At 44.6% G+C, this 20,973-nt stretch overlaps 1 protein-coding gene across 1 annotated transcript in view; it reads left to right on the forward strand.

The window, feature by feature from the left end:
- The first annotated feature begins 4,189 nt into the window (after positions 1–4,189).
- SPTBN4 (spectrin beta, non-erythrocytic 4) overlaps positions 4,190–20,973 on the forward strand; it is a 1,597,753-nt gene continuing 1,580,969 nt past the window's right edge. The window contains exon 1 of the mRNA XM_085625377.1: positions 4,190–4,290. The gene's annotated coding sequence lies outside the window, so the exon portion shown is untranslated. The remainder of the gene's footprint in view (positions 4,291–20,973) is intronic.

Consider the following 20,973-nt stretch of genomic DNA (forward strand, 5'->3'; position numbering starts at 1 on the left):
AGTAGGGACTAGTATCAAGGGTGGGTTTATGGACCCCACTCCAGGCACAAGTTTCCACCCCTGCTGCCTCACTCCTTCCTCCTTCAGGTTTCTGCTCCTCTCTCTTCACCAGTCAGGTGCCAACTGCCAGCTCCAACTGTCAACTCTGGCTTAGCTTCTCAACATTCCAAACCGCCTCCAACTGTCACAGGGTTCCAGAATGTTGGAGAAGGTTCTAGTAGGTTCCAGTGGGTTCTGATGATGTCACAGGTGGCCACCATTTTGTGCTCCAGGCCCTCAGACAGAAGTTCCAGGGGTAGATAAAATGGCTCCCTGAATCTGCATCAATACTAAAAAGTCTGGTGGTTCCCAAAAAGGAAAAAATACTAACAGGGTTTGAAGCAAAAGTGGGACAAAATAAATAATGATGAGGAGGGACCACCCAAAGGGCTGACAGGTCTAACATGGGGGAACGCTGGATGGTAGTAAATTTGTGTCAGCCCAGTGATCCCACAACTTTCCCACACAGAAATTTGAGAAAAAATTGATTTTTTCAGCACAGTTTGAGGTTTGCAGGGGATTCTGGGTAGGGAAACGTTAGGGGATCCACGCAAGCCATACCTTGCTGGGGGCCCGGGCCAAAGAAACAGGTGCCCCCAAAAGCCCCCCCCCCCGCAAAACCAGGTAGTTTTGTGATAGGTATTTTTGAAGTCTCACGATTTGGGCCATTTCCTGTTGCATGCACTAGGCCTAACACACACAAGTGGGGTACCATTTTTCTCGGGAGACTTTGGGGAATACAGGGTAGGAGAAATTTTGTGGATCCACGTAGATTCCAGAACTTTCCATCACAGAAATGTGAGGAAAATATGTGTTTTTATTGCTAAAGTTTGAGGTTTGCAAGACATTCTGGGTAAGAGAACCTGGTGAGAGCCAGACAAGTCACCCCGTCCCGGATTCCCCTGGGTATCTAGTTTTCAAAAATGTATAGGTTTGCTAGGTTTCCCTAAGTGCCAGCAGAGCTAGGGTTCAGAATCTACAGCTAGGCACTTTGCAAAAAAAGGGTCAGTTTTCGCTGTAAAAATGTGGTATGTCCATGTTGTGTTTTACGCCGTTTCCTGCCGCGGGCACTAGGCCTACCCACACAAGTGAGGTACCATTTTTCTTCGAAGACTTTGTGGAATGCAGGGTAGAAGGGATTTTGGGGACCCATGCTGATTCCAGAACTTTCCATCACAGTAATGTGAGGAAAATGTGTTTTTTTTGCAAAGTTTGAGGTTTGCAAGGGATTCTGGGTAAGAGAACCTGGTGAGAGCCAGACAAGTCACCCCATCCTGGATTCCCCTGGGTGACTAGTTTTCAAAAATTTATAGGTTTGCTAGGTTTCCCTAAGTTCCAGCAGAGCTAGGGTTCAGAATCTACAGCTAGGCACTTTGCACAAAAAGGGCCAGTTTTCGCTGTAAAAATGTGGTGTGCCCATGTTGCGTTTTGCGCTGTTTTCTGTCGCAGGCACAAGGCCTACCCACACAAGTGAGATGCCACTTTTCTCGTAAGACTTTGGGGAATGCAGCGTGCAAGGAATTTTGTGGATCCACGCAGATTCCAGAACTTTCCATCACAGAAATGTGAGGAAAAATTGGTTTTTTTGCTAAAGTTTGAGGTTTGCAATGGATTTTGGGTAAGAGAACCTAGTGGGAGCCAGACAAGTAACCCCATTCTGGATTCCCCTGGGTGTCTAGTTTTCAAAATTATATAGGTTTGCTAGGATTCCCTTGGTGCTGGCAGAGCTAGGGTTCAAAATCTACAGCTAGGCACTTGGCAAAAACAGGGTCAGTTTTCATTGTAAAACTGTGGTGTGTCCACGATGGGTTTTGCGCTGTTTCCTGTTGCGAGCACTATGACTACCCACACAAGTGAGGTACCATTTCTATTGGGAGACTTAGGGGAACACAGAATTGTAGAGCAACTTTTATTACCTATTGACTTTCGATGCATTTCTGCCTTCCAAATGTAAGGCAATGTGTAAAAAAGAAATCACTTTGAAAAATGTCCTATAATTCACATGCTAGTATGGGTACCCACAATTTTGGAGATGTGCAAATAGCTACTGTTTCTAAACTCTATATTTTGTTCCCTTTTCAGAAATACATAGGTGCCTTCCATACCAATTTTTCACTGTTTATATTTTCCCAAATGAATTGCTATATACCCGGTACAAAATAAAAAACCATTGCAAGACACTGCTCAGTTATTGGCTCTGGGTTCTTGGTGAACCTACAAGTCCTACATATCCCCACAATCAGAAGGGTCCAACAGGTCTACTGGTATATTGATTTCAAACATCTGCCATACTTAGAAGTAGTTAAAGGTGAAAACGTTGGCACAAATGGCAGTTTTTTTTAACTAATTTTCAATTTTTCCTATTTTTAACTTTTAGTTTCTATTAAAAAAAACTTGAAGCATCTACACAAATGACCCTTGCTGAATTCAAAATAATGTTGTCTACTTTTTTTAAATGTATAGCTTTCCAGGATCCATTATTGCTTTCATACCCATTTCTACCATTAAGTGAGAGGAGGTTGAAAGCACCAAAAATAACAAAAATACGCTATGTCCCAGTAAAATGCCAAAACTGTGTAAAAATGTTTGGTTTTCTGACAAAAGTCTGTCTGTCCCTGAAAGCTGGGAAGATAGTGATTTCAGCACCACAACCCCTTTGTTGATACCATATGCAGGGAAAAAAAACTAGACACTTTGATATGCAGCACTTTTTCAAATGTTTCCCCCCAAAAAACAAATTTGCCTGCATTTTGGCTAATTTCGGGGTCCCTACTAAGGGAATCAAGAAACCCTGGGTACCTTTAAAATCACCCCGTTTGAAGAAAAGGATGCAAATTTGGTGTGGATACCTTATGTGATCAAAAAGTTATAGTGGCCCATGTGCAAACTGCCCCAAATAGCCGAAATAGAGCTCAGCACTGGGGGGGGGGGGGGGGGGGGGGGGGGGTTTGCCCGTCAGTTAAGGGGTTAATTGCAGTGAGTAATTGCATTTTAGAAAAGCGTATTCATAATAGTGGGTGGGTTTAAGGACCCATATGTAGCAAGATGGTGAGCTTTGTTTTAAAACCAGCTTATAGCTATGTTTCACCCAGGGCAAAATTAGAATGAGAGGAACTAGCCTCAACTCATAGTTGGCATAGCCCTAAATATGTGCACAACGACACTTTGCTGCCGCGTCCTTCGTATGTGTTGTATTTTTAGGGATTAGTTTTGTACCGCCATTGTTCGATTTGTACATTGTCGCATTTATAGAGCGCGTACTACCCCTGACAAGGCGTTGAAACGCTGTACATCACTCTGTTCGTGAAATCCACAGGAAATAATAATGCCGAACGAGTACGAAAACGCATCGAGAATTGGTGTTCTGTTCAGAATTCCTTCAGTTTCGGATAAATGATTTCTCATTAAAAAAAACACAGCAGTTGTGATGTTTGATTCTATTCCATCTTCAAAAAACAGTTGCCAGCAAGTGTCCTTAAATAGTATCGACAACTATTCCACAGGTTTTAGTGGATGAACTCTTCTTTCGACCGTTCGTCCAGAACTTTCTAGAACGTTGGTCAGTAGCTACATCAACGCCACAGGAGCCGCCCGCTCTCTCACTTAATGACCCGCTCCTTCGCTGCTGCTCTCCTCTGAATTGTACATTCGTGTACCCTGTATGAATTTAAGATGCCGCTAGCTCGAGCTTGGAGTCTGCAAGATACCCTTCAAAAGGGTTACAACGGCACACGCCCACTCGATGACTGGTGACGTCACGAGTCAACGAGGGCGGACATCTTGATTGATTGTTTGTTCATTTTTTACAGTTAATAGCGAAATAGAACAATGTTCACGAATACAGAAATTAAAATAATTATCGGTTTTTGGAACAAATCAAATTAAAGTCGCCGTTGTGTGTTTTAATAGAATTATGTTTGCAAATTTATATGAAGACGAACGCATATGTGATTCATTAATTTTGCTTGTCAAATTATTTCTTATATAAAAACGTTTCATCTTTCCCGTTATTTACAGTTGCCCTAATGAAAAACACTCATTATAGCAATGGCCACCGCAATGGAATGTTGAATACCTTGGGCTCGTTGCTAGCGTAGCCAGGCGAGTCTGTTTTCTATTTCCATGACCCGGAGGGTACCACTGGATGCTAGAGATGTATCATCGGGAAAGCATCCCTGGCAGCAGCAGCAACGGCATCCTTGGGACTGGGATGAGGGAGAAGACAGCAGCTGTCAAGGGGGCAGCCTCCAGGTGAGATTAAGTGTACATATTTTGTGTTTGAATGATGGGGAGAGTGTGGCTACTTTGATAGGCTTGTCTGCTAGCATGCACATGCTGCACTGCGGTGGGTGTAGGAGGGACGTGTCTATGGTTGCATACCAGAGAGATGGTCAGCGATTCTATGCAGGAGGGTCCTGCAGTGTTTGCATCCAGGAATAGCCTGGGCCTGCGTACCTGTCATGTTATCCACCAACAATTCGTTTGTAATTTTTTGGAATGGTAGACCTATCAGTATTTGCTTGCATCTGAAGAAGAGATAATGCTGTATAGCAAGCAGCAGGGATTTGAGGTAATTGCTCGCAGCAGGAGGGACCTGCCCGTGATTTTACACAGGAGAGCCCTAGCAGTGTTTGCAAGCAGGAGTTAATGCCAGTGTTTTAATTCAGAAATAAGATGATAGTGATTACATGATGGAGGGCTCTGTCAGTGATTACTCTCAGGAGGGACCTTCAGTTGTAAATGGGGAACACTGACGAATGACTGCATGAGGTGGGGGTGGGCGGATTACTACACAGCAAAAGGCGACTTTCCGTGATTTCAGAAAGGAAGAACTTCAGTGACTGAGTGAAGGGAATACTGCATGCAGAGAGATCATAGGGAGTAGCTTCCTAATGGTTTATATAAGGGGGCATCTGATTGCTTGCAGGACATTAAGGAGTCAATTGGCACAGATTCTGAGCAGGAGTGAACTCTGGTGATAGCAGGAGAGATCTACATTTCATTTCACGTAGCAGTGACACGTTTGCGATTACATATAAGCCAAACCTGGCTACAAGTGCATGCTCAAAGCACGTGTATGGAGTGGTCAGAAGACTGTGAAGGTATGCAGTGGGGCAGAAGTATGCAGGCACGTAGAAGTGCTGGCACGCAAGAGATACCTGTTGGTGATTACAAGCACGGGGGCTACCTTTCCCCTTGGTCCATTCTACTTGACCTGGTATTGACTGCATGAAGGGACGCCTCCTGTTATTGGGTGTTTGGGCGTGCCTTTGATTGCCTGGAGGAACGACATGCTTCTGGACCCCTGCAGTAAAGAACGTCCTGTGTTTGTGTTCAGGAGAGACCTGTATGTCATTCCGTGGGCAGGATCCTACCACTGATGACATACAGGAAAGCTTAATTTTATCGAGGGTGGGGGGTATGCCCTTGATTCCATGCAAAGGGGACATCCGGCGAAAACACAGGTTAGTGCCAGGCATGGGTGGGGCGACTGTTATCGGATGCAGAGTGCGGGTGTGAGATTAAATACACACCTATTATTACATGAGGGCCAGTGTAGGTGCTCTTGTAAGAATGCACATGCAGCACTGCAGTACATGCTAATGGGCGTGTTGAGGGCGGGAAGGAAGGCTGTCGCTATATACTTATTTTGAAAGTGCCGTAAATAATGCCGCGCTAACACGTCGTACAATAAAAAAAAATGTAAATGACTAGTGTTGAGATGGACATGTTATTTTTAAGACTATGCATCCCTAATTATTACTATTGTGACACAAAAAAAGAACTGTGTGGTCTCCAGACACTAGTAATTACTAAACGTTGTTTTTTTCCAAGGTCACAGCCCCCGAAGAGTTTCTGTGCAATAACTTTCTACACATTAATTCTAAATACTCACATTGGAAAGGCTTAATTAACAGATAGCCAAGGCCCCACTGGCTATGTGCTATTCCAGCATCGCACAAGCCATAATAATATTTAGGCAACATGGTACTGTGATTAAATTGTCCTTATGTCAACAATGTCTGGCATAGCGTTTTTAATATTTTAGCAACTCAGTACCTGGTGGGCATATTAAATTGGTAAATTGCGCACTATCTTTTCAGAAAATTAGTTGGTTTACTCGGATATTTTATATGCTGATTAAGTCTTTTTATGATTTGATTTATTAAAATATTAATACTTATCTCGATGAAGCATCTTGCACATTTAGTTCCTTTCTTGGAGAAAATAACTGCTTTATATAGAAATGGGTTATGTCACGTCCATGTAAGATGCTGCCAATCTCATGGAACACATTGATATAGATGGGTTAGTAATTACCAATCCCCAGGGCCTACGAGAATGGTCTACTCCTCGACGCTGTGAACAAATTCAGGTTGGCCGCTATATGGGCATCCTGCCCATTAATAATGCCAAGACTTCCCCACCCACTTGTAATACGGGAGTAATAAAGATAGTCACTTTAAGGGCCATCCTGGGAAATGGGGGAGGAAAACCTGCAGTTGGTGGGACAGGGGCTTTGCTGAAGGTGAATGGCGTGCCACAGCCCTTGTACCGTATCAGTGTATACGTAGAGTAATGAAAAGGAGGCATACATATATTAATGTACACAAACATATTTAGTGTTATAAATTCTCTTTCGAAGATGTGAACACCTTAGTTTGAGAGTAAGAACCGCGAATAGAAAATAATAAAAGCTGTTATGTTGTTTGTACAACCCTTTCAAAATGCTTTGTTCGCGGTTTTCCTCTGGGTATTCATTTAGCGCCAAGTGTGGCTACTGCACTTGCCGCCGCCTTAAAAGGGGACAGGTGGTAGCATGTTTATATGCACACGTGTGCGCCGTCGTCATTACAAGGTACGGTTCATGCCACAAGGGCTCCGCCTTTGTTGGAATTCAACGCAGATATGTTTTACATTCAGTGCTCCGCGCAATTTGATGGCCCCTTTGTCATTTCCCCTCCCCCACATCTTGGTTGCAATTTAATCCGCCCGGCAGCGTAGTTGTACTGGCCGTGGGAGGCAAGTGCTTAGTGTTTGCTTCTGGCTGCTTGCAGACCTACTGATCAGCATATCCGGTAGTAGAAACAGGCCCTCCCGTGTTCATTGAGAAGCATGATATGTGGCAGTGGTGGGAATGGATGCACGCTCGGCTGTGTTGCTATTCTTGTGGACATTAACAAGAAACAGAATAGCTTGCAGTTTGCTTGATTTCGTTTTTTACATTTCCGTCCCCCCCCCCCCCCCCCTCCTATGTTTTAATAGTCGTGGTCATGCCAAAGATGCTCCCTGAAAGTGATGTCCCTTGTTGTCAGACGTTACATTTTTCTGTCAAATGTTACTTTTAAAATAAATAAAAGATGTGCAAAACTATTATATATGGAATAAAATACCCCCTGCTGAATATTAAAACGCTATTGCAAGTCACAGAGGAGTTCCTTGACCATATAGAGGAACAATGCCGAAGGTCTTTATAAGGTCACGGTACTCCGAGCTGAGTTACATCCTTTTAACCCACGGCAGGGGCATAACACAAAATAATGCCCATCCCCTGCAGAACGTGATGAGCCCCCCCCCCCCCCCAGTCTCCCACATCGCACTGATAGTCATTGACTTTGGGCTGAATGGCGGGGGTGGGTGGAGGGCTAGAGGGTCCCCCATCCCATGCACCATAGGGGCTGCAGGGGCCTGGAATTATACACCCAAGGCAAAGGGTGCTTTATTCCTTAAAATAATACATGGCCACTTCATCACCCTTTCTACAACCTGCTTTAATTGATGGTGCCTTGCACTTACATACGAAAGAGATACTATGTCTGCAAACATGAAGAATAAAAAGCAGAACAAATAGTGTGAAAATAAACACGCCATAAAGAAGTCAGTAATTTGTTGCAAACAGCTATTCGAATCAGCCTAACGTAAACCAGATTAAACACATGCTGCCACTTCGAACGTGTAGAATCATTCAGAGATTTTCTTTTCTGCAATCACGTATAGTGTGAAAAAATAAGTGATTTTTAAATATATCTTTCTATTCATCATTATTCCTTCAAACATTAAAAGAAATCATAAGAACAAAACAACAGTTATCGTTTTCATTGTTAAAAATGCAGCTCCAATGATGCTCTGTGATCTGCCTTTCACCTTGAGGACTGGCTCTAGAAGCAGGCATTGTGAAGCCACAACTCAACTGTAATACCTTATTGCAGCTGGACAGCTACGTTATTTCATTATTACAGGTGGCTGGGGATGTCCCAACTCAAATGTAAAAAGAAAATCAGCGATGCAACTTTATACGGGAATCGCAGGCTTCCAAGTATCATAAACTGAATAATGCGATTGTGCGGCCGTGGCGATTTTCGTACAGTTATAGATTTGCCATATTTGCCACAAAATCCATCTTCTGCCGCGTAATCTACAGATTTTTACAAAAAAAGAGTTTCTAGTTCAAACGGTTCAAAAGTTACTAAAACCTCAGCGGCATGCTTTGTCGCAGAGTGGAAGACCCTTTGGAAAGGTTGACTAGTCACTTTTCTGTCGCTTATTGCTTTATTTGTGTGTTAAACTCGTTCTAATGAGGTGCAACGAATGCCCAGACAGTGTTAGCAAGTTTAAAAATGACAAAATAATGTGGTAACACAATCACTAAATGTGTTGCATTATGCTGCATAATTTCCCTTTTCTTGCCGCATAATTTACTCACCCAGGGCGCATAATTTGGCCCTCCCTGCCGCATAATTCCAGTGGCCCTGATTATAATTAAATAAAAACCTCTGTTGTTATTTTCTCTGAAGTGTAACTCGTGGAGGGGAGGCCTGCTTTTAGAAATAGAATCCTAATGTAATGTATGGATTCTAGGATTTAACGAAAAATGTAAGACCAAGGCTTCAATATCCATAGTACATTATGATGTCAATGCATAAGTTGTGCCTTTGATTACAGGTGGTGGGTACAGGCACTCATTTTTGGGGACTGGGACTTATTTTCATCTTTAGACTTTCACCCAGAACAAGAAAGAAAAAGGCAGTATAGGGCGTTTTGGTACTGGTTGGGGAGCCACGCGGCTAACAGAGGTCACTGGGCGCCAGTTTGGGAATCGGCTTTTCTTTACCTCTTATATCCTGGGAGTGACCGAGTATGCGATCCAAAACTGAGCACCAAGTACACCCCTTTAGCTCTTGACTCTGGAACACAAGGCCTGGGCCACTATTCCAAGGCTTACACATGCGGGTGGTGCGGGGTTAAAGACCAGAACTCAGGATCTCACAAAGTAAGAGAGAGGATGTAGCCTAACGGCTAGGGCGATCAACCTCAAAATCAGGGGAACCGGATTCGAGTCTCGGCAGGGACACTCAACATCCAGTGATTCTGGGCAAATCACTTAAATCTCCCCATGCCTAACAAAAATGAATGTGTCCTCATGTAACACAACTGGTGTTCGTGTAAAGCGCTCTGATACCTTATTTCGGGTCAAGTTCATGCTATATGAAATTTTGACAAAAGAAAAGTCATTTTCCATAAATGGTTTGTCAAGCCAGTACGTAATATTACATTTTAAAAGTACTTTATTCGATCCTATTCTTTTTTAACTCTACACAATATTATACAAATAATTCTACCATGGTCAGTGCTGGATGTGGAAAAAATACTCTAAGATCACATAAATTGGGGGTCAAGGTGTAGCAAGCAAGCAGCAGGAAAAGGCAGGGGTCACAAGGGGTGAAATCATGAATAAAGGAAATATAGATTTATTTTTCAAAAAGTTTACATCCAAGAAACTGGAAACAAGGAGAAACGTATCGGTAAATCTCTTCTGGCTCACTTAATTGGTCTCAAACCGCCTGCATTTTAAAATATATTAGAAGGTATGGCACCCGCCACAAATATCTTTTTGATCCAGCAATTAGGGGACAATATTAATGGTAAAATAACTCAGCTGGTTGGTGCACTTTCTAGAGAGATCTGTTGGTTGTGAAGAAGCCGGGTTCCATATTCTAGACTTACTCTGGAACCCCTGCTCGATGGCTCGTTGGTGCCTGCTTAAAAGTGTGGAGGGGAGAAATATTGTTACCAATATACATTGCCATTCCAATTGCCCATGCTACTAAGGGCTACCAGGGCTCCGCATTGTCCCCGCTCCTTTTTAACATCTACCTGCAACCCCTGGTGGTGACTCTGGCACACATGGATTGCCGGGTTTTCAACTACGCAGATGATACCCAACTCCTCATCCGGATTAACAACTCTCACCACGCCCAGGAATCGGCGCAAAAGCTACTCAGATTCACAGTCAACTCAATTCTTTGAAAATAAATCTGGATAAGACCGAAGTGCTTGTCATCTCAACTAAAGCTAGCCCTTGGTGTCATCTTTTCTGGCCACCGGAACTGGGGACTGCCCCCACACCGGTCCCGGTTGTAAAAAGCTTGGACATAAAAATTGACTCAGAGTTGTCTATGTCCAGCCAGGTCACCTCGGTGTTGGGAACCTGTATAGGGTTGATGAGGCAGCTGCGGAAACTTGCCCCCCTTCTGTCAACTGCCTCATTTCAGGCAATTGTATCTGCTACTGTCATCTCAAGGCTGGATTATGAGAATGCCCTTTACATTGGGCTCCCACAAAAAAACTCATTAAGAGACTGCAGGTAGTGCAGAATGATGCGGCCAGGCTCATCTATAGACTTCCTAGAAAGACTCATGCTACCCCCCTTCTACACAAATTGCACTGGCTCCCAATCGGACAGAGAGCTCAGTTCAAAGGCCTCTTTATTGCCCATAAAGCAATTTATGGCCAAGCACCAGTATACATAAAAGAACGCCTGGAGAACTATGTTCCTGGCTGGACGCTGCAGTCACCTGAGGCCTGCCGTTTAGTCTCTCCCCGGTATACCACCAACTCCAAAGGGGGTAGAGCGTTCTCCGTCATGCTCTCACAAATTTGGAACAACTTACCTGAGCATCTTCGTAGGGAACCGGTCCTTCTCACATTTAGAAAACAACTCAAAACGCTCCTATTCAGGGAGATGTTAGTCACAGTATAAGTCTGCTGCCTGCCGATTGCCGTCTGTGCTTCCGGTCACTCTCTATAAAAAGCGCGTAGAGTCCTGAAGGTGATTTTGCGCTATACAAAATACATTTAACATAACATAACATAACATAACTAAAGGAACACAGACGCAAATCTAAAATGTTAGGTGTATTTCAAAGCCAAGAAAAGTTGACCATACAAACACCTCAAGAAGAGGGTGTAAAAATACATGTAAACACATCACAAGAGGGGGGAGACTAGGAGCTAGTTTAGAAAAGGAGGGAAGGTCCTGTACCTGTGGTCCTAAGACAATATGCTGTAACAAGGATGTAACAGTTCCTAAAGAAAGAGAGGACAAGACCTCCACAACCAAACTATGGCTCTGAGTGACTTGTGAGTGTCTCCAAATAACGGTTGAGTGTGCTTGAAGTGGGGATAGACCTCCTGATATCTTTTGTGCCCTCACACACTCTTGCGAATGTAAAGCATCATCATTGGGCAGTGCTCCTCATGGGGGTGGCACTGCAGTCCCTCACGGGCCCTACAAGAGGGCTCCTTGTTGGAGATCTTTTTAGGAGGTGCCGTACTTGTGCATGTGGGTGTGTGAGCCAAGTGAATAGGTGCAGGTGAAGTTAAAATTACCTCTCGGTACCCGGATACGTTTAATAAAGGTTCCTTGAGGTAAGTTAAAAGGGTATTGGGGTTTGTAGACTCTCCTTCAGACTAAATAAAGGGAGGGGCTGGTGTGTTCCCACCACTCTCAAACCGTGAGAAAAAGTGTGTGGTGAACTAAGAGTAAGTGATGGTCACTTACTCATAGTACACCACAGAGAGTGCCAGGATGCGCTGCTGCAGCACTGTGAATTTAAGTGCTTAAAACGTGCACTGTTTGGGCCTGGGACAGGAGGAGTCAGGGGCGTTGGGGGAGGCTACGGCATGGGGTGAAAGAACAATAAAGCCTCATTAACAAGTAAATGGTCTTTCAAAAGGCCTGTGAAGTACTCTGGTGCAGCTGTGTGTGTGCCGACGTGTCGATCTTTTAAAAATGGCACCCGGGAAGCTTGAAGCAAACTGCGAAAATTAGTAAAATAAGCTGTGTATTTCCTGGGTATATGGGCCAGGGCACACGGCTCTGGCTTCAGATTATATGAGTAAGTGCCCGCTGCTTTCGCTAGGGAAAACGCTGATGCATTCAGGCAGGACAGACCGACGACTGAATGTTCTCCAAGTCTTCTTTTGTATTTTATATTCATTATAGCAATGCTGCTAAATATGTGTTTTTTAATAATCGCAAAACGTAGGGCATCCTCTTACAAATTAACTCAGGATATGGGTATTCTTGGAACTTGCATTTCTTTTTTTACCAGCTCTATGCCATTCTGCAAACCTTCTCTCCCAAAGGAATAAACGCCTGGGTTTAAACCCACACAGAGTGTGGTGGTTAGACGTAGGACTGTGGGGCCTTTTATACTGCATTCCATACATAAAGTGAGTTTTATTTAAACTCTGGAGGCAGTCTGACCGCTAATCAAGGTTATTTGACTGCCATTTTTCTAGCGACACACCGACCGAGCTCCGGCTTTGGGGACCTGCAATTTGAAATCCAACCTTTAAAATTGGTCGGCCCGTGAAACGAGGGGGCCGTGGCACTTACCGGCCCGCCCGGGCCTCGCTCCGGCTATTAATGTGTGAGAACTGCGGAAAGACGTCCCTGGGCCTGGGAGGTGGCGCTTTAAAATAACCCAGCTCCCGGGTGGGAGGTGTGAGCAGGGGCTGGACGAGGGGGAATTCTGCTGCTGCCACAGGAGAGCAGTGAGTGGGGCTCGGCCCTTCAATCACAAGCTTATGCTGGGCCTGTACACAGGAAACCCTTGGTGGTCCTGACCCGGCTCCAAGTGGACACGGGCCCAAGACGCAAAACAAAAGCTCCAATGCATGTTTTTCCTGTACATTTCAAGTGATTGGCAGACCCCTCCCGCCCCACCCCGGATTGTCAGCCTCCGTGGCTGGAACAACACAGGAGGTCAGGTCAGAAACGAGGTGACCAGCCGAGCAGCAGTGCCAAGAGGGCAGGACAAACATGTCAAACCATCACAGCTTTTTAAAAAGAAAGTAATCTAATTTTTTTAGTGGTTTTGAAAAAAGCTAGTTTTTAAAATGTCAGCATACCTAAACCCTTTCAGTTCGTGAGGTTTGGAGATTAAAACAAAGACAGGGCTTAAGCCCACAAGAGGGGCACCTGGGATGAACTAATGCAAGCAGCAAAACTTTGTAACTGTACAGTTAAGAAACCGCTAAGAACACCTGGAATTTAGGCAGTCCGGTGAATGTCTGGCTCTTGCCAAGATAATCTGTCAACAATAGGGCAGTACTGGGTGACAGGATCACACCCACTCAAAACAACCAAATCGCTAAAAGACCCTGATTGGAAGGGATTTATTTCCAGGGGCGTGGAAAGGAAACTGATGCAGCGGCAGTGCGGCAACATTTGCTAGTGTTTTGCCGTTTTTACATATAAATACACACAAAGCAAATATCGATTTCCGTCTGTATTTATATGTAAAAATCCGTAAAAACGGAAAACCAGGAGCCCTAATTATAATGCACCCCTACAAATGGAAGAGCACAATCGCGCTCTATCAGTCGTATAGTTAATATTCAACTCATCATAAAATAGTGTGGAGGTTTAATGTCCCAGCTGCAAAGCATAACGTGTAATCTGTAGATGTAGATTTGTATTTTATGTAGATAGCCTGGTGGGTTACTGCTTTTATCACCAAGATCCTCTTGTTACCTGCAGGTCATAAGTTACAGTTGTATATTTGTAGCACAGTGAGCTATGAATCAGTATCAAGAATCTGCATGTAAAGTAAAAGGCATTGATTTAGGACCCTAGTGTTTTTAAACCTTAATTTTTTGTTATTCCAGTTTGCTGAAAAAGGTTATTTTGGTTAGTAATAGAGTCTTATTAGTACAAACAACCCCAAACCCTATATTATGTTTTAAATCCCGACTTTGTGTTTCTCCAGACCAAGCACTCTGAAAATACATATGCCTACCATTATGGATGGTATGTGACTACTACAACTTCTCACCCTCATTGTCTTATCTAACATTCCTGATACATTGATTTAAACACTTGTATGAGTCCTCGTGTCAGTATAATATGTATGTGTGATGTAAAGCACTCCTACACCCAGCTTTGGTATAAGTAGCGTTATAAAAGAAATTGAAATAAATTAATAAGTGCTATTTAAATTGCTAGCAGTGTAACTACTGACACAGACAGATACTCCTGACATTTTTATAGTGCATGCATATATCTTACATATGGGGGTTGAACAAGTGAAAAATCTGGTTCCAAATCCTAGCTTGTCGTAAGCACTTGTGAAGTGATTACCCCTGAGTGGTTCTGTTTCCCTCCATGGCATTGGCATCTAGGTGTTAGGCTCTAGATAGATCCCAGCTGGGATGAGGCTCTAACAAAAGTAGAGCTGCTGGGTCATTAAGTAGGGCTTTTTTGTTGGGCCCAGCTGGATGTGGAAATTAGAAACACCTCACCCCTGCAGGTTTCTGCTCCCAATGGAAAGCAGATAATGTGCAGGCACTGCTGAATGTTCTCCGCCATCAGAAAATTACACCTGGACAAATTTAGCATATTTCACCTTGGCCAGCCTGGATCCGACTCAAAAATAGCAGACAGATCAGGGATCCACTGAATACACCTACTTTGTCTGCACAGACTATGCGATGGGGGACATGCTAGCTACAGGAAATAGATGGGTGATGTTTCACAGTGTTTCAAGTGAATCCGCTTCTGCCTATGTCTGTGACCCTAGGGTCTGTCCTTGAGTTACCTTATGCCAATTATGCATTTATCAGTGTGGCTAAACGGCAGATCATTGTGTGCAAATGATAAGCTCAGTCCACTACGGACCCCAGCAGGGTGATTTACCTAGATCTCAGTGCTAAGTTCTTAGGTTGAGGGCGGTGCACCATTACTCTGGCCTCCCTACCCGACCATGCCTTCTCCCAGATGCACCTATGGTCTCATAGACTGATCACAGTTTGACTTGGGATGGTGGTAGTCCCACTAGCAGCAGTCAGAGGCCCAAACTTCACCCCCACTCTAAATGAGATATAAGCCCACTCCAGGTATCATCAATTTTTCCTTTCTCCTTATTGACACTGATTATAGAAAATATGTTTGCAAGTCCTCTGAGTAATCAAGAACCTCAGCATAAGATGTTCTGAAGCAGTAGCAAGTCTATGTAGGTAGTCAACATTAACATTTACCTTATCAATTATTAGTTTCTTATTACACAGCTGGTCATCACCATGTGACCCACTTATGCTGTGAGCATCCATCTCAGTAGTTCCATCAGTGTCACCTTCTCTGGCCTTATCTTGGTGCCCAGAAATGTGGTACTTGTCTCATGTACATTCAAATCACAATTGTGGGCACTGAGTTCCTCTAACGGTTGTAGTAGTCTTGCATCTTTTTCCTTTGATCCAATGTCTGTTTTCCCAATCCATTGAATAAATCTAAGATTTTCAACATTACAAGTATTTATTTTCAGTTTACATTTTCTTTTAGACTCAATTTGCTGTTTGCTCATGTGTGACCAGAGTCTCCAACCTTTGAGGAACTGTGCGCTCTTTTAGTTGCTGAATCCTGCCCATCAACTGTTATGTTATCTGTATTTGTAAAGCACACAATCACCTGTGAGGGTATCCTGGCACTGATCAGGTTCATGTGCCTACCTCTGCCTATGGTAGGTTGGTTAATTGAAAATACAGGTCATCAGCTTCTTGCAGAATTCAAGAAGAGAGGAGGAGGCTCTCATGTGGTGTTGGAGGCTGTTCCACGCTTTAGGAGCGATGTAAGTGAACGCCCGTCCTCCTGATCTGGTTCTGTGTATGGGTGCGCTGTGAACATGTAGGAATCCTGCGGATCGGAGATGTCGAGGTGGTTGGTGGAAAGAGATGTGATTGTTCAGGTAGGTGGGCCCTAAGTTGTGTTGTGCCTTGAATGTGTGTGTGAGTAGTTTGAGATGAACTCGTTTTTTGTTTCAGGAGACAGTGAAGCTCCCTTAGGAGTGGTGTGATGTGAGTTCTGTATGCAACGTTGAGGATGAGCCTGGCCTCCGACTTCTGGATGGTTTGTAGTCTTCTAATGGTAATCCTGGCATAGAGGGTAGGTCCGTAGTCTAGCTTGATGGTAACTAGGGCATGAGTCACAGTTTTTCTAATGTTGCTGGAAGTCATTTGAAGATTTTCCTCAGCATCTTCAGGGTGTGGAAGCAGGATGCAGTGACGGCATTGACTTGTGTGGTCATGTCCAGTTTGCCATCGATTATTGCGAGGTTCCTGGTGTTGGTGCTTGTTGAAGATGTGGGTATGAGTTTTCCGGCCACCACTTGAAGTCCCATGGTGAGGTGTTCTTGCTAAAGATCAACACTTCTGTCTTGTCGGTGTTGAGCTTGAGAAAGTTGGCTTTCATCCAATTGGAGGCTTTGGTCATGCAAGCGGTGAACTTGTTTATTGTGTTCGGGTCATCAGCATAGAAGAGGATGTTGATGTGTGCACAGATGATGTTGGCCAGAGGGATCATGTATGCTTTGAAGACAGACAGGCTGAGTGATGAACCTTGAGGCACTCTGCAGATGAGTTTGTGGACTTCCAAGGAGTAAGGTGCCAGGCTGACAACTTGTGTTCTGTCTGTTAAGAAGGACCAGATCCAATGGAGAGTGAGTCCTTGGACACCAATCTAGTGCAGACGCCTAATGAGGATGGATTGTGAGACTATGTCAAATGCTACAGAGAAGTATGGGAAAATGAGGGCTGTCATGTCAAGGATCATACGGATGTTAGCTATGTCTATATTGTGGTAAATCCAGAATGTGTGGTGTCGATGAGCTGTTGGTTGCTGAGGCGGTCGGTGAGGCATTGGTTGATTAGTTTCCCTAAGGTCTTTGTCGGTATGGTAGTTGGGTGATTGATCTGCAGTTGGAAAGTATGACTTGGGTCAATAAATGTTTTTTTGAGCAGCATGATAGTGACATGTTTCCAGGTGTCTGGGAACGTGGCTGAGTCAATGTAGGCATTGACGATGGGTGTTAGTGCTTCACTGATCATTAGGAGCCCTTTGATGAAGGCTTGGTGGTGGCAAGGGTCAGATGGGGGCCTGAGTGGATGGTCCTCTTGGTAGCAGTGCTTTTGACGGTTGTGATAGCGGGCCACAAGATCAAGGTTCATTCTTCGACTGGGATGGGAAGTTAAGTTGCGTCTGTCATGGGTCCAGTTGAGGGTCCAAGTTGCTGTATGTTGAGTTGATTTTGTTACAGAAGAATTCCGAATGCTTGTTGCAAAGGTCAGTGAGGGGGTGATGTTACTGGAGATGGCAGGAGACACAGTGAAATCTTTGATAATGGCAACAATTTAGTTGCTGCTGTTAGTGCCGGCTTCGATGTGATCTGTAAGAGCTATATACTTGGTGTTCCGTATCTGCTGTTGGTAAAATCTTAGGGCTGATTTGAAGATGTCTTTCTCTGTGGTGTTTGCCTTTTTCTCAATTTGCACTCCAGGTACTTGAGGTGGCGCTTCATTAGCCTATGTTCCTCTGTATACCAGCTAGTCTGTGTACGGGCTCTTGCAGTTGGATTGCACTTGAAAAGAGCCAGGGTGTGGATGCATACATTGATCCAGCTATTGAGTTTTTTGATGGCTTTCAGCAAGTTGTTGGTGTGTTCAGACCCGTGTGCAGAAAGGGGAAAAACACTCCTTTTCTGTGATGCTTTTCCAGATGCGACAGGTGATTCAGGTGGTGGTAGGTCTGTGATGGTGCAGGATGGGTATGCTGTAACTGACGAGGGCATAGCCTATCCAAGCCATAGTTGCTGGCTTGTCGACTGTGATGTTACTGATTGAGGAGAAAATCAGGTCCAGTAGGTATCTAGTGGTGTGAGTGAGTTTGGTAACATGCTGGGTGAGTGAAGGTTTTACGAGGTGTTTTAGAAGGGCCATAGAGTTTGGGTCAGTGCAATCTTTTAGGTGAAAGTTAAGGTCTCAGAGGAGGATGAAGGGGCTGGCATTGATGATGAGGAGTGCAACAAAATCTGTGCTGCCACTGGCAAAATTGGTACAGGGTCCTGTTGATCTGTATATGATGGTTCTGCCCAGGGAGAAGTTGGCTGTGATTCGTGAAGTGAACATGAGGTGTTTCATGTTGCTGGTAGGGGTGTCCCTGCAGGTGGTGCAGCTGATGATATCTATGAATATGATGGCTACTCCACTTCTGGGCTTGTGCTGACAGTCTTGCCTGGCAATCATGTAGCTGGGGGCAATGCCTGTAGCGATGTTGGAGCTGAGATTGGGTTTAGCCATGATTCTGCGAGGAAGAGCAGGTCCAGAACGTGGTGATGCAGTAGGTCCCCTATCTCTGTAGTGTGTTTGGTGAGTGAGTGGGTGTTGATGAGCATGCATGCAAGTGTGGCGTGTTGTGTGGGTGATATTTGGTCTGTGTGACCTGCGTGCTATTCATGCAGAAGTGGTGTGGGAGAGTGCATGAAAACTTGCTGGAGGCACATGTGAACGCTCCTCCTGTTTTGTGTGGTGTGGCAGCAGTGCAGCAAACAGATGCCAAGGTTGAGAGCATGGAGGGGCATGGCAAGGTAACGCTAGGTAGGGGGAGAACCAGGGTTCCTAGTGCTGGGTTCTGTCCAGGGACAGACGGGTGAAGATGGGCTTGCCTTTGGCACGCCAGCAGTACAACCACTGCACACGTCTGCTACGCATCCTCTCTGCAGTTGCCGTTAAGTTGGTCTTGGGAGGGGGGAGGAGCATGGGGTGTCATGGGCAGGAAACCAGCGATATCACTTACTGTGCAGATGGGTGATGGGAAATGAAGCCCTCCTGCTTGACTTCTTCTTTTAAAGACGGTTTTGGTGGGAAACCAGAGATGTCACTTCCTCTGCAGATTGATGATTTGAAATCTAGTGATGTCACATCTTGTGTAGATGGATGATGGGAAACCTAGTGATACAGATGAGTAATAGGAAAATCTGTGGGATGTGTTATTTCAGAAACCCAAATATATTTTTTTTCTGAGGCTTCAGCCTTCTGTACAATGGACGTGGTGTTTTCAACCATATGTCTCCACTTAGCAATTGGACTGCAATGGATAAGTGTAAGGGGTGAGTGACTGTCCTAACCCTGCAAAAAGAAATGCTGTCACACTTTTGAGCATTCTGATATTAATTCCTTCCACATGGCTGGCATTGTTGAAATAAATTCGAAGATACGGTGCAGGCTTGCATCGTGCACGATATCTCTGTTATCAGAACAGGCAGGCATAATATGAAGGCTGTATGGAACATGTTTTCATGATAAGAGAGCAGACATGGTCATCTTGTGGCCCAGTGACAGGTGTACAAGTGATCTCCAGTGATTGTTCAAGGCCAGTACCCCGGTACACCCCTCCTCTGAACAGGTAGGGGATCAGCCTCCGAATCCTTGGACCAGTCCAGACATTTAGGATAAGGCAGCAGTGGGGAAACCACTTTTCCCAGTGACAAGACATCGGTTATAGGGACTGGTACAACGCCTAAGTTCCCACCCTCTTTTCTATCCACTGGCACCATGCAGACATTCTGAAAAAATAATTGTACAAGACGAGAGATGCTGCCCCATTTGTAGGATCTCAGTCTCCCACGAGCACAGACTCAGGTCAGCCACCATTCCTCAAAATTTCTAACATAGCGCCCTGGCTGGGGTCAACTACCCCACCTGTGGTGTTGAAGGTGGGATCACTGAGGCCCAAAAAGCACATACACAGGCCTGTTGCTAGGCCTGGAAACCCCCATCTCAATATAGAGGCCAAGGCCCATCTGTGCGTCAAGGGTGTCAAGATGGTTTACTCAAAAGAAGTTAGCCAGCTGATTCCACTGGTGAATGTCACCAATTGGGGACTATACCTAGCACACAGTCCTTCTCCTCCTTTGACTAGCCGCAACCGAATGTCGTAGCCCTAATCTCAGAGCTAGGTGGCCCATCATGGCCATTCGAAGACATCTTTGAGTACTATGTAGACAGCACCCACTAATACCACCAATATGGAGAGATTCCGCAGTTCTTAGGCTAACAGGTTAAGCGATAACCATAAACCCTCAAATGTCTCCAGACGATCGACCAATGGGTCTACTCAACAACACTCACCTGACTACCTCTGCAGTCACATTCTGAGACTGGTCCTCCAACTCACTTGTCTCCAGGAGGCCGCACAATCAGCTGGTCACCCTGGACATGTAAGGTTGTCTCACAGCACAAGGCCTCAAGCGGGGCAAACTCACTCTCATGTGTCCTAAATAAGTTGATTTAAATTGGGTCTGGGTTTGGTTTCTGTCACCTGCCTCATAAACTAGTCTATATTGAATATTATATCCTTTGCGTAAAACAAAATAACTGCACAAATGTGGAGGCCAAAAGGTCAGTGGAATAATGTCTTGAATTGCATAGTTTCCAAAGCAACTCTCTTGCTTCAGCAAAAAAGTTGTTTTTACTCTTTTATTCACGTTCCCTTTGAATCAGGGAGGGTGGGGCTTAGAGGGCACTTCTTGTTCTGTTTACTTCCTCTGCAGGTCGACAGCCCACTGGCCCACTGCCCCTCATGGTATTCACCCTCCACCAACAGGTGGCATTTGTGGAGCACCTTTGCCTGCTGAGTGTCTGGCACCCTACTTTGAACTCAAAAATCTGTTACTAATACTTTTTTGTTATAACACACTTTATTGAGTTTTTTGGTTTCATAAATCGTACATTGCAGTATTCCAGTGTTTTCAAGCATTTGCATCATCTCATACAGTACATTTTGCAAAAACCTTATTTAAGAAGTAACACAGTAGTATC

The sequence above is a fragment of the Triturus cristatus genome, chromosome 9 (assembly GCF_964204655.1).
Source record: "Triturus cristatus chromosome 9, aTriCri1.1, whole genome shotgun sequence".
Taxonomy (NCBI): Eukaryota; Metazoa; Chordata; class Amphibia; order Caudata; family Salamandridae; genus Triturus; species Triturus cristatus.